Source organism: Eutrigla gurnardus (genome assembly GCF_963514095.1).
Source record: "Eutrigla gurnardus genome assembly, chromosome: 10".
NCBI lineage: Eukaryota > Metazoa > Chordata > Actinopteri > Perciformes > Triglidae > Eutrigla > Eutrigla gurnardus.
In genome coordinates, this window is record NC_139924.1 from 20,949,106 (window position 1) to 20,962,623 (window position 13,518).

The 13,518-nt window shown below is 44.6% G+C and overlaps 2 protein-coding genes across 2 annotated transcripts in view; one reads left to right on the forward strand and one right to left on the reverse strand.

Annotated features, from left to right (window-relative positions):
- The window catches only part of LOC311020222 (retinol-binding protein 2-like), a 58,935-nt gene extending 58,497 nt beyond the window's left edge, over positions 1-438 (reverse strand). The window contains exon 1 of the mRNA XM_084020153.1: positions 432-438. The gene's annotated coding sequence lies outside the window, so the exon portion shown is untranslated. The remainder of the gene's footprint in view (positions 1-431) is intronic.
- The window catches only part of LOC311020200 (calsyntenin-2-like), a 218,046-nt gene that overhangs the window by 18,958 nt on the left and 185,570 nt on the right, over positions 1-13,518 (forward strand). The gene's annotated exons all lie outside the window — the stretch shown is intronic.

The following is a 13,518-nucleotide window of genomic DNA, read 5'->3' on the forward strand; positions in this document are numbered from 1 at the left end:
TAGACAATTGAATGCAGCAGAAACAAGACACTGACATATCAAATTTTAAGTTGACGTGTTGAATGCTTATTTCAAGGTATGTTTCTTACGTAAAATGACTGTTTTGCTACATAACTTACGTAACAAACGAAAGGTAAAATAAATGGTTTCAAACAGGAAGTGAACCAACACAAGTTGTGGGCTGGATTGTCTTTAGCTCTTTTGTGGAAAGCGTCTGATGAGGCAAGGAGTTAGTGTGTTTGGACGAGCAGATGTAATCAGTTCTAACATTAGTAGACGTATAAGCAATCAACTTTGTTGCCGTACAACATTAATATATTGTACCTCACTATATAACTGTGGCCTCCCCCGTTTGCGCTATTGTTGTTCTATAATATTGGTGTCACAATCTCATATCATAAATGTTTATCCCTGCAGCCTGGCTCTGCCACGTTCAGCCCTACTGCATGCATAGTTTATCGCTTGGCGATCACCATGCTGCACTACATTTGAGCCAGTGCAGTGCCATTACCAGCACCGGCTGCCAGGGGCAACGGGCCGACTCAGCGGGATTGGAATGCAGCCGTGTGTGGGTGGGTGGATGGCAAGCAATCTGTCGCTTGTTTACACTTTATATATCACTCTCTGGCTGTTGTAAATCTCCATTGGTGTCTATCAATAACCAACCATCCTGGTTGGATTACAACTGCTTTTTTTTTTTTCTCTTTCTCTCCATCTTCTCGTCGCTGCCGAATGTGTATCATACTATAAATCACTTTGTGACACACTGTTGCGTCTTTTTGTGAGCGAGCGCTGAGATAGCTCCCTCTTCCGACATCTGTTAGACTTTGAAAGCCCGCAAGAGTGAAATCTATATTGATCTGGGTAATGGAGGGTTGTGATGCCTCGATTGGTGTGGTAATGTCATAGGATGAGACTCTTTATTTTCCCGCTGGCTGCCTGGAGACGCCACCTATATCATCGATCCATCACTCCGGTGTCACTGTTCCCTCCATCGATCTGTCCACCTGAAATCAGGCCAATGCCCAGAAAAAAAACAACCCCGACCTGAAATCAAAGAGGAGAGGAAAGCGCGTTTGAAGCAGGCCACTAAATATCTCATGCCTCCTTAACAGGCACACTTCACAGGTCATTGAGAGGCCAGGGCTGTTATCATGAAAAGCTTGCTTCGCTTACGAAGCACCATCTTGCCAAACGACAGCGATGGCTCCAACAGAAAAATCGATGCCTTTCCACCCCCATTGGGGAGAGTACCTCTAAAAGCATTTTCTATCCTGCTTTTCAGCAGCATTTATTAATCTTTCAGCAGCTGACTCCCGTGTCCCTCTTTATCTTAACATCTGGGATGAGGCTTAAGTGGTCATGAGCTCCCCTCACTATCCATCGGGACAAAATTAAACCGGGTCCTTTTTTTTTCTTTTTTTGTAGGGGCAAATAATTGTGCATTTGTTATAGATATGGATAGAAGTAGATTGCTTGCTAATTCATTCTAATTTTACTGCTATACTTGAGGATGTGCAGTGGGGGATTTCCCCTTGTTCAGTGGATCATTTGATTTTTTATAGACGAATAATCTGTTGCTGCCATAAAGTACATTTAAAGGCTAGTAAACGTTCTTAAACGTTTCTCACTCCAACTGACTGCTCATCCAAAAGGAAGTGGGACGCTTGTGAATTGGAAGATTTTTCCAGTGCTTTTTGCTCCTCTTGACAATCCACTGATAGAGGCAGCTGGTTAAGTCTTGGTTTTATTGTTACATTAATTGTCAAGTCTTTTCAGTTGTGACGGGAGGCAGAAGAGAGAGAGAAGTGTTTCAGAGTGCCTGGCTCCTGGCCCAGACAACTGACTATTGGCTGTTTGTCTAAGTTCTTTGATTCAGCCGTTGATGGAGGTATTATTTGCAGTTGGAGTAAGGATGAGTTTCAGCAGATTGTGTGGAATACGAGGGATTTTCTCAGCTCCTCGCTCATGGGTAGGGCTAAGAGACAAAATAATCCCCCGACAAGTGCAATATGGACAAAATCCTTGATGGGGGGAAATCCCATGTTTCCTCTGACATACAATTTCACCACCACCACTACTGCTGAGGCTTTTTTATGGGAAAAAGCATTTCCAAAAAATGTGTTGTGATGATATCCCTCCTGACCAGCACTGTTTGATATGAACCAAATTGAGGTGTGAACAATTACAGGGAAAATAATTCTGAAAAGAATAAAGACACTAGCATTAGCTCTGCGATGGTAAAAAACTCAAGCTGTCAGTTTTCTCAAAATGAAGTTGATCAGAGTTTTGCTCGCAGACCGTGTCTAAAGGCAAAACATATGATAGCTCAGTGGCAGACTCAGGCTGTCCGAGGGTCAGGGGCGAAAAAAGATGGAAGGGGCACCAGCTGCATGGTGTGGGCCATGTAGGGCAGCCTTCATTGAGCATGTTTTCTCCATTTAAAAGGCACCCATTATTGCACTGCATCTTGTTTTCGCCACTGGAAGGGCATCCTAAAGGGCACTTTATCATGTTTTATCCACGGTAGTAACATCCGAGAGGGCGCTTCATCACGTTTCCGCCACTAGAAAGGCATTCTAGAGGGCAGTTGATCATGTTTTATCTACCGCAGTGGCGTCTAAGAGGGCACTTCATCATGTTTACTCCACTTTAAAAGCACCCTAGAGGGCACTTTTGCTGTGTTTCTTTTGAACATGGGGGCACCCGTCCTGCCGCCCTCCTGGGTTCGCTGGGTGTCATAGTTTACAGCTGTTCCAAACAGGGCGGAAAGCCTGATGTCATGAAGTGTATATCCATCCACTTAAATATGCACATTACAGAATAAGCTCTACTAACGTTTTAACCCTCGGTTCTTTTGTTGGAAGTCCAAGGATAAACCGGAGAACTCTTCAGTTCACAGATGTAGTATTTATTCAGGTCACAGGTAAAGTACGGCAGTGCTGGGCTCGGAATGGCAGAGCTCCCACAAGATCTCAGTCAGAGCGAGGTTTCCGGGTGCTGGTTACATTTTATCTTCTTGGGCTGGGACTGCCCCGTACAGAGACTTTCACGCAACCGAGTCTTACTGGTCAGCTATCTCTGACTTACGGAAATGTAATATGAAACATGTGTGGGTGTTGTCCTTCAGGCGTGTATCTATTCTAGCAAACCTAACTAACGGGTTCCTGCTTATAAGGTTAACATGTCACACTGCTCTAATGAGCACAGTGATTTATATGAGTTCAGTGAAAAAGTACAAGTCTAAAGTGAACAAAGTGAATTTTTTTTAAGGAAGCGGATTACAGATGCTGCTCAACCGTCAGACAAGCACTTTGGTTAAACCATTCTGACACCTTCACAATCCGCCACACCGGTTAGGAACCACCAGTGGAAAAGAGAGAACTCACATCCACCTGAAGGATTTCCAGGTGAACGAGGCTCATTAATCAGCATAGTGCATTCCTCTAGCAGGAGTAGTGCACCTCCGCCTGTTTGATTGATTTAACAACATGGCATTAAGCAGTATCGAGAAATGGGTCAATGTTGCTCCCTCACAGTCTTTTGCAATCTAATGCCCCTCGTGATGATCTCTATTTCATATGCTTAGTGGAATAATGAATGCTTATGTGTTTAACCCCGTCTGAAGTCACTTCCATTCAGCAGAAAATGACTAATCTAATGTGAATGAAGTTCTTGTGTGGTTTAACGTCTAAGCGTGAAGCAGTGGGAATATTTTCCTCACCTTGCCCACGTGAAGTTCCATGCTCCGCTAGGCCACCACTCTGTTGTGTACGTTACCGTGGCCATGGCAGCAGTGACGCCATGAGGATTGTGAGGGCATCTGGGGAGCGGCAGCCGCGCTCTCCGTTTAAATGCTTGCAGGGCCCTGGGGGACGGACGCTCACGCTCAAAGTGTCTTTCAATGTTGGGCAGGACAAGCTGTTTTGTGAGTGGGCGACTAAAAAAAGAAAAAAAAAACTCTGACCTTGCCTGGCTGCTGATGACAAAATGAAGAAGAGAGGCAATGAGAGAAATGGCATGTGTGTGAGATTGTTAGATTGTAAGTGTGCAGATGTGGCAACAGGAAAAGGGATGAAAAGGTTCATTTAGGAATCGGCTGAAAAAAACAGGATACTTAGAGACCATGAGAAATGTGAAACCTCTTACATTTAGCAGCTTTGTCACAAAAGGATCGTGTGCCTTTTTCTGCTGCTAAACCTGCAAACGGTGAAACACACCCCCTAACTACGGGATCTGAGATTCTTAATTCCCATGTTTACAAACTGTAAAAGTGTCCATCCATACACATGCAGACACTTCAATTTCTGCTCTACAAGTAAACCGCGGGACTGTACAGTCTGTACTCGTCTTCCCATGATGAAGCTTGACTGACAGCTCCGGAGGATGTACACAAAATATGCCAGTGGAATAGTGGTGAAATATGGGATCATGTAAAAAGGAGTATTGTTATGGCAAAAAAGGGAGAAAGGTAGAGTCTGTGCAGTGCGATGGTGGAAACACATCAGCAGCGAATGTTCTCCTCAGTTTCTTTCATGTTGCAAACTGTAGCCTATTATATATAGCAGCTCTTTCTTGGCTCCCTCTCCCATTTGTGGCTAATGCAGCCTTCAAAGTCAAATGGAACTGGGTTACTGTGAGTTGGAGGGTCTGTAATGATGTCATCTGTCTCCTGTCGTCGGTGACAGGAGATTTTTTTTGCCACACCGCTGTTTACGAAGGCTGTACAGATGTTGGTTAAAGTTTTATGGCTCTTGATTAACATTGGAAAGATTAATTGGATCCACTGCGTCTTTTCTTTTTCCGGCCGGTGTTTGCATGCAGGCGCCGCGCCGGCGTGTCTGATTGTGTTTGCGAACGCCTCAACGTTGATATGTCGTAAATTGAGCCAACAAGGCTCTTGTCATTTTTAATAATGTATATCAGTGGCTGTGCAAGGTAAACCCGCCTTAACAATGCCGGGATACGTGTTTGCCGTTTGTCAGAGATATCACAATCGTTGTCTTTCCTCTCCCCTCTCTACATACCATTTCCACTCCGGCAGCACGCCATTACAGCACATTGTCCGCTCTTTTTGACGTCTTTGCAATAATAATAAAAAAATCATTCAAGATGAAACACCTGTCAGAACAGGGAGTCAAAGAGGAATTTATACTCCCTTTTATACTCTCTCTAATGTCACCACAGGAATTTCAGCAGAACATTATAGTTTCTCTGATGACATTAACAAAGCCTGAAACCAGTCCATTTTTAAGTAAAGGATAGAATGTAATCTGAAGCATGCTGAATTACCTCATTGTCCTTGCACCATAGCAGTTTTTTTGTTCTCTTGCAAAAGGGGAGTGGACTCATCAAGTACAGTTAAACAAGGGTCCCGTCCTTGCTCTCAGTCATCTCTCGGGAGGGACAAAATAGCAGAAATGTGCTGAAGCAAATGGGGGCGCAAACGACCATGAGGCTAATTGGCCGGCCGTGAGCGCTAATGTGAAACCGCGCCGTTCTCCTCCCTTTCCTCAACCGAACCGACAAAGACATCAGCCCCCTCTTTTGTAATGGAGTTAATGGGAAATGTGAAAATGTCCTGGTTTGAGAATTAAGGAAATGTGATATGTGGTCGGCAGTAATTGGGGCCTACGGAGTGAAGACTTGAGCGCTTAGTGCGAGACTATTCCCATGTGGGCCAGCCATAATTATGATGGGATTTCTGCCTCGTTCTCCTCCCCATGATGAAAAGATTTTTATTGTTTCACTGCTTAAAAGGGGAGGGGGGGGGGGGGGGATCAGCATCAGTTGATGAAAGGAAACTCTGGAAAAAGTGCCGCCACCACAAAGCAGCACCATCACTCTCCCGTTCCCTTTCTACTTCCTTCCCCTCCTTTCTCCCGCTGCATTTAACTCTGTAGACATAGAGGAGAGCCGCATCAGAAGCCGCATACAGTAGAAAATTCACCGGAAGGTGTGTGTGAAGATTTGTTTCCTTTTTTTGTCTGTGTATTGTGATCTCCTGCGATGCGCTCCACAATGGGTGTCAGCGCCGCTTAGAATGAGACGGCCGCATGTTGTCGTTGTTTTGCTGAGCTTTTAAGAAATGCTTGTGAGTGTGTGTGTGTGTGTGTGTGTGTGTCTGAGCTGCTATTGTGCGCCCGCTTTTGGCCGACAGCCTGCTGTCTTATGGGATGTGGTATTTCCCACTGCGGTGTCTGTTTCAGGAAGAGCGTCCTAATCCGGCCTATTTGCCATCCCGCTGCAGAAATGAGCAAAGTCGGGGAGAACCTCACCAAAAACCCTGAAAGTGCTGACTGAAATCAAAGCCAAACTACACTACCCATAACCCTGTTCATCACTAAAGAAGAGAGGGGCTGACAGCAGTAGTTGGTCAGGCTAAATATCTGGACCGGAGCAATATTTACAGAGTATAATATAATGACAAGCATCATTACACAGAATCCATAATGGAGTCCCTCAACTGACAACTCTTTAACATGTAGCCCTTGGTGATGCTGGCTCCACTGGCTTGCAGCATCCTCTCCGCGATGCATGAATGTCTCTAACGGCATCTTCATCGGCCTTGCGGCAGCCGAGCACAGCGTGCCGTCGGCCGGCTGCAATCACGGAAGGAAAAGTTAACGGAGTTAGAGGCAGTTGCGACAAAGCGGCCTTGAAAGGCACGGGGCAAGCTCCCTGTTAAACTGCACAGTTGCAGAAGATGTTTAGCATTTCAAACAAAGACCAGGTAGCGGCGGAGTGGCGGCTCAGGATTTTGTGTGTGTAAGCAAGGCGGATGCTTTTTGTAATGGAAAGCAGGGTATGAATAATCCAAAAATGATGCGGGAGATGGTTTACAGAACCAAACTAAATGGGTTCACAGGTCCATTTGTTTCTCTCTAGATAGTATTGAGAGGATGGATTGACTGCCAGAGATTTATAGCATCGTCTCTGTAGAGATAGATGTGTATGTGCACATTGTTTTTTCTAATTAATTGGTCTGGACCCCCACATATTCCGATTTCAGAAATGGATATTGAGTCAAAATAAAGAATGGAGCAGTGTCCCCTTTTGTCCTAATGAAGCGTGTTCTAGTCCTGCTCAATGTGTGTGAGATAACTTTTGTTGTGACACTTTAAATCAAATTGAATTGAATTGAATGGAAGCGCAATGCTGGCCAACTCTAAACATGCCGAAACATGAGATGTAATTATTTTTCTCCAACCCCTTCGACCACATTGACGTTGGACAAGTAACCATCTAATGTTTCTCTCTGAGAGAATGTGTCACCTTGAATGTTATATGTGACATTATTGTTAATCCTGCACTTTTGCTTTAAAAACAGGCAAGAAAAAATTAATTTAAGCGGGGTTTCTTCACAGACGGGTTTTGAATTAACAAATCGGGTGACTGCTTTGTGCGTGCCGCCATCTAGCATCGCCGCCATTATTTTTGTGATGGCAAGTTAATAAATAAGTTGGTTTATGGCGTACAAATTTATGTTTAATAGCTGAACTCCTCGACACGTCGTCCAAAGAAACTTTATTCAGAAAGTAACACGTTAGTTTCCCGTTAGTTTCACTTGATGTTTTCCATGCAGCACAAACAGCGTGGCTTTTCAACAAGGTGTCCTTGTATTCCCACTCGACAACACCTGACGTGTTTACAACTCCGCCTAATAGAAATAATCTGGATTACACCTTTCCAAAGGCATCGTTGGTGAGAAGTGGTGGCGTCACCTGCTGGTTTTGTGAACCTTTTTACGTAGCTGTCATTAAAGGATGGTGGCAGTGATAGACGTGGTATCGGAGTTCAATGAGAATGAGTTGTTTTTTTAATTATGTGAATAGTGTGCCACTTTGTATCGGCTTTCAGGTGAGTGTGGCTTCATTAAAGGGTTCTTTATTGAAATGGTCTGTGATATAACGACACTATTTAAATTGGACATTTAAATCCGTCCTTGGAACGTGATCGATTTCCAACCTATCCTCACTTTACCGACGCTCGGTCGGTGGCGTCACAAACGGCTCGTCGGTTTCCACTCAAATGCAAATTAAAGTGTACCTCTTCCTCCGTATCCACCCTTCAGACAATTTGAGCGTGAGACCAGTTTGACTGGATCTAAAGTACGCCGCAAACCTTGAATGCTCCGAAAGGCCATATCTATATTAATTAAGCAAATTAAAAAACACTTCTGAATCACTCCGTGTAGAGCAGGTAGCAGCCAGAGCAGTCACTTCTACAGCTGTTTAACTTCTCTTTACGTTCCACCGCCCATTGCCTGTGGTCACAGGAGATCAATCTCAGGGATCTGAGCCCTGAATGCTGCGATAAAACCTTTCCCGGAGTCAGAGCTATGACTTTGACCCTCCGTTCATAGCGGGTGTTTGTCGAGCGTTCCGTCTCACTTCTTGTCTGTGAGACGGAAAAAGGGGGGAGGAGGGGAGGCATGTATTTCCTCAGGGGACACATGAGGGCTTTTGTGCTGGGGCCGGTGACTCTTGGCGGGGCCAAGAGACACGCCCACCCAATGTCTTATCAGATCACACACATCCTTCATATAACACTCCGGAAGCACCCAGCGTGTATTACTACTCCCCTGCCTGACTGGTAATTGTTTGATTACTGATGGCTGGTGGGTCATTAGAAAAGAGGAGAAGATGGACGAGGCCGTTAAGCAGGGGAAAGCAGACGAATGTGCCCAATTGCTCTTTTAATGTAGACGTCACTACAGACCGCCACAAAACAACAGTGAAGGGTCTTGTGAATGTGGCTCAGATCGATTCGACGCAGGAAAAGCACTTTAAAAGGACAGCATTAGCTTCATTAAAGGAGAATGTCATCTTTATTCTTATTTCGTGGCAGTTCTTGCTTTGTGGGATAGTCAGCAAAGGGTCAGAGAGAGGGAATGACATGAGCGCCGACCAATATCACTTGCACATTCAGCCCGTTTGATGCATATTGCTCCCAGAGGATCACATTCCAGTTGTATAATACTGCTGCTAGAGCTTATCATGCACATCAAGTCCACACAAAGGTGTTCATGAATCTTTGTGGTCCTATTCTCAAATGGGCAAGGACAAAGGGAAAGTTTTGAAAATGAAGTGTTTATTTTCCAAGTAATCAGGTCATAAATGACTCAGAATAACCCCAAATAATGCATTTTCTTTTCCATTTCACAGTTTGTATCCCCCAGGACGTGTTGTCCATTTATGGTACAGATTTGAAATATTAATATTTTGTGCGGCCACAGTGGAAACGCTCCAAACTTATTCAACCTCTCATTGGCAGTGAAGGATGAGGAAAGCAGCATTCACACTTTAACATATGATGCAGGTTTCATTGACGCACATCCAGACTTTCTCGAAATTCCATAGAGATACTACACATGCGTTTTGACTTAAGCTCTGCAAGGAAAAAAAAGAATGCAGCCTTCTCATTCATTTGGATGCAGCCGGTCTGATTAGACGGTGGGGTTACGCTTGCAGTTAGTTTGCAGGTCAAAAAGTTGATTAATGCGACATCATTTGCCAAAGTTGATTTCACATTAACCCAATTAGAGCAGAATCATAAATAAATCAATATTTACCAGCCGAGAAAGCATGTGGCTGATACTGTTTTCGTCTTGTGAGTGAGTGTGTGTGTCATCATGGCAAAATGGGGATCTGCAGTTTTCTGTCCGTCGTCATGTGTAGGTATGTGTAGATGAATGTTGATGCTGGCTATCTGATGTACTCCATGTTAGTATGTTGTAGTGTTTTATGTATTATGTACCTGATGTGAAGCGCTGTACAGACTGTGACAACACATCACCTTTGAAAAGGACAATAAAGAATCAGTCTCTTTATTTATCAGCCCGTGGGCATGTTTGACAACTTGACAGCGTCACCACCACATGATGCAGTCAGGAAACGTCACAGGTGTGTAGTTGAGATAGAAATGAAGCCCCCCTCCCCGAATGTACGCCCTTGGCCTGATTTGGCATCACAGCTTCTCTGACATTGCATCGCAAGAGTTCAGTTTTTATCTTCAATTCATTTCTTTGCTTTAAAGGATTCAGAACTTGAGATTCCAAGCTTCTTTTGAACTTATATTTAGACATGGTGTCCCAAGGGATACATGCATTTCAACTGAAGATAACAGAACAAAGTAAAAATAATTCAAGTGTTTTTTTCACATTAACATAGACTTTTAAAAATAAAGCCTCTTTAACCTTTTATTGTGTTTGTTTGTTTTTTGTCATATCTCACCTGTGCTTTCTTCCAATATTTCAATCAGTTTGTTCCTAATTAATTCATATCACTGTTCTATGTTTCTGTTTTAGTACTTTTATAGAAAAATACCAATTCTGCACATGCAGCTGTAATCGATCGAACCATTGATTGAGTTTGTGTTTACCCTGGGTCCCTAATTTAAAGTGTCACACACCCAATCATTGTGTGAGGCTTTTTAATTTAATGTCCCCTCACTATCCATTAAAATGTCAGTATCTCTCAGGTAAGAAAAACACATTCAGAGATAATAAATTATAGCTTGTTATTGTAGTACGTTCTTGTTGTAAATTTCCCAGCCGTGGGATTGATAAAGGATTATCTGATTTAAGCACCGTTAAAAAGCCTGCGGCAGCATCATTTGGTCCCTAGACAACAAAACAGTATTTTCCCCCAGTTTACAATAAGCAGAAGGAATGTATCGACCCCATCACATGTAGGTTTGTCTGCATCCATCCTCTCCTGCTCACCTATTGCTGACTAGTTTGTCAGGTTCTGGTATCATCCACTGTTATTCCAACTGGGAGGTCAACGATACATCATTACTGCTTCTCTCAGGTCCATTACAGGCACCTGACTGGATGCACACACACGCACACATGCCACCGAGATGCTTTAAAAGTGCCCGGAGAATTGGCCATGATTATTGTGGTTACTCTGATTGCTATCATCGTCTCCCATCACGGCCATTATCAGCGGAGCACTTTCCCGCTCGCTCCTTTCAGCTCAGTGCTCTGTTTACCCTAATGTGAGCTGGGGGGAACATAGCGGAGAGGCGTCTTCCATAAACACCTTGTTATCTCTCACTTCTTCTCTAATTTTCTCTCGATTCCACCACTCTTGTTCATTTCCCCTGCCTCTCGATGGGCTCTCTGGCTGAAATAGAGAAAAAAAAAATGGGGGCAGGTTGTATATTGCCTGTTTGTTTTGGAGGGTCGTGGCTGTTTGTTAGCCAGCATCCAGAGTCGTGCTGATGCTGTGCAGTTGTTGGGTGAGTTATTTATTTAAATTTTTATCGCCTCCCACCACATCCGTAAGAAAAGATGCCGCCAACCTATTTACACCTAAAGAGATGCCAGGAAAAGCAGGGGGGCGAATAATTCCCACACATTTCTCCTCATTGGCTCTGATTTATTTTTCTTTTCATCATCCGTCCCTTTCTTTGCTCTGTCTCTCATCTGTGCGCGACAGCCTGAGCCAAAGCACTCAGTCAATTCTGCACAAATGGAATTCTTACAGACCAAATAGAGGAGATAGAAATGCAGAGGCACATATTTGAAGGGTGTTAAACGTGTCACCCAGCTAATGCTTCCTCAAACAGGAAAAAAACAGAGAAATTCCAAGTCCTATTAAAACTTGATTCCTTGGAGTACTGTCTCCGGCTGCTCCGTCAGGTACAGGCAATCACCTCCTCAGGCGCTCCATTGCTGGTTAAACACGCACAACTGTGGCCTGGATCAAAAGTAAGCCGAGCTCTCTTGCTCGCATATCTCTGATTTTATGAGCACCAAAGCCTGAACGATTCCTGCGTGATGCTTACTGACAGCTCCGATGAGGAACCAATCGCGCGCGTCTCTGTTGTTCGAGGATAAATCCTGTCTGTGTTTGCTGCAAAAACCTGCACTAAGCCGGCGGAAGTTTGGCATGCAAGCAGGTGCACTTGTTTCCCGTGGTCTTGGTGATTGCCTGCGCCTGTGTGTGACATTTCATCAGAGTTGTTGTCTGTCATGTTATCCCCCTGTCAGTCCTGGAGACACGCACATCGGAAGAAGCCGGATGTGTGTGTGTGTGTGTGTGTGTGTGTGTGTGTGTGTGTGTGTGTGTGAAAGAGAGAGAGAGAATGTGTGAACGCTTCATCGCGAGAGGTGTGAAGCCACAGATAATGCCTGGCTTGTGTCGCCACCTCGTGCTGCCTATTCCCTACACACACACACACACACACACACACACTTCACTTCAGCCTTTTCTTGCCCGGAGCTTTTATCAGCAATTCATTTCCCCGTATCTCAGCCATCAATCACTCCAGCTTGTCCTCAAATGCAGCCATCAGTGCAGATGAAGTGAGGCAGACATGTATACACAAGGAGACACGGGCCTCAGACAGGCAAAGAGAGGGAGGCTTTTTAATTAAGATTGCAATCGATGGGCACCTTTTTGAAGAGATGAAACTTTGCCTCATTTTTGGGAGTGTTGGATCCTGAGTTGGCTGTAATTGCCCTGGGTCCTGTTTGTCCCCGCGGATACGAGTGACTTCCAATGAGGGCCACCATTTTTCAAGATCATTTTAAAAGCTCAGCTGGGTAAAGCACCACTACATTCTTATTACCTGTACTTTAATATCTCTTTTCTTGGTGTATTCAGTCGTGGTGGCCGTCGCTACTCACACCACATCCTGCTTGTGTTTAAGAAAAGAATGCACCTTACTGACAATCTCAACGAGTGACCCAGCAGTAGCAGCATTTCTTTACAACCATTTGTCAGCAAGGTGCAGTAAAAAAAAAAAACAGGGGCACAGAGCATAAACACTGAGCATCTTATCTGAGCATTAACCGGCAGTCTTTGGGAGCCCAGAGCCCACTCGGGGGCCCTGAACTGCATTGCTCACATATTCAGAACACTTTCTTGTGTGCTTATTCAGAGCATCACCCTCGCCGAGAGGTGAGAGCTCTCCCCTGACAGAGAGAGGAGAGTGGAGGAGGAGGAGCAGCAGCAGAAAGCATCCAGTGTTTACGCTTTTAGTGAATGGGTCCCACCTACCAAGTTCAGCTGCTACGCAGTCAGTTGCTTAATGCAGAAATACAACATGACTTCAATTCAAATGGGGGACATGTCTTGTCCCTGGAAGCATATTTGTGGTGCTGAATATTTATTATCATCTCTGCCACGGGACTCATGCGATCACTCGTGTATGTGTGTGTCTGTGAGTCAGAGTGCACCTCCGTGTCTGCCCACAGCTAATCTTGCATTTTGCTGCAGCAAACTGCATAATATTTTTGGTGGCCACTTATGGCTGCATGCTCAAAGACCTCTAGTGTTTTTTTTCTACCGCCACTGACGGACTGCCGACTCCTCACTCACTACTCTTAGCCGTCCCCGGCTGGTAGGGGTCATGCATTGCTGTTCCTCAGGTGCGGCACCCAGAGACACGGTGGCTTTGCTCACTTTTTTCTCTTTGGACGGTGTGTTTGGCCAACAGCTAAAAATTAGCGGAACTGCCAGCACAGTTTCATTTTGTTTTTGGCAAGAGTGTATGGCTTGTCTT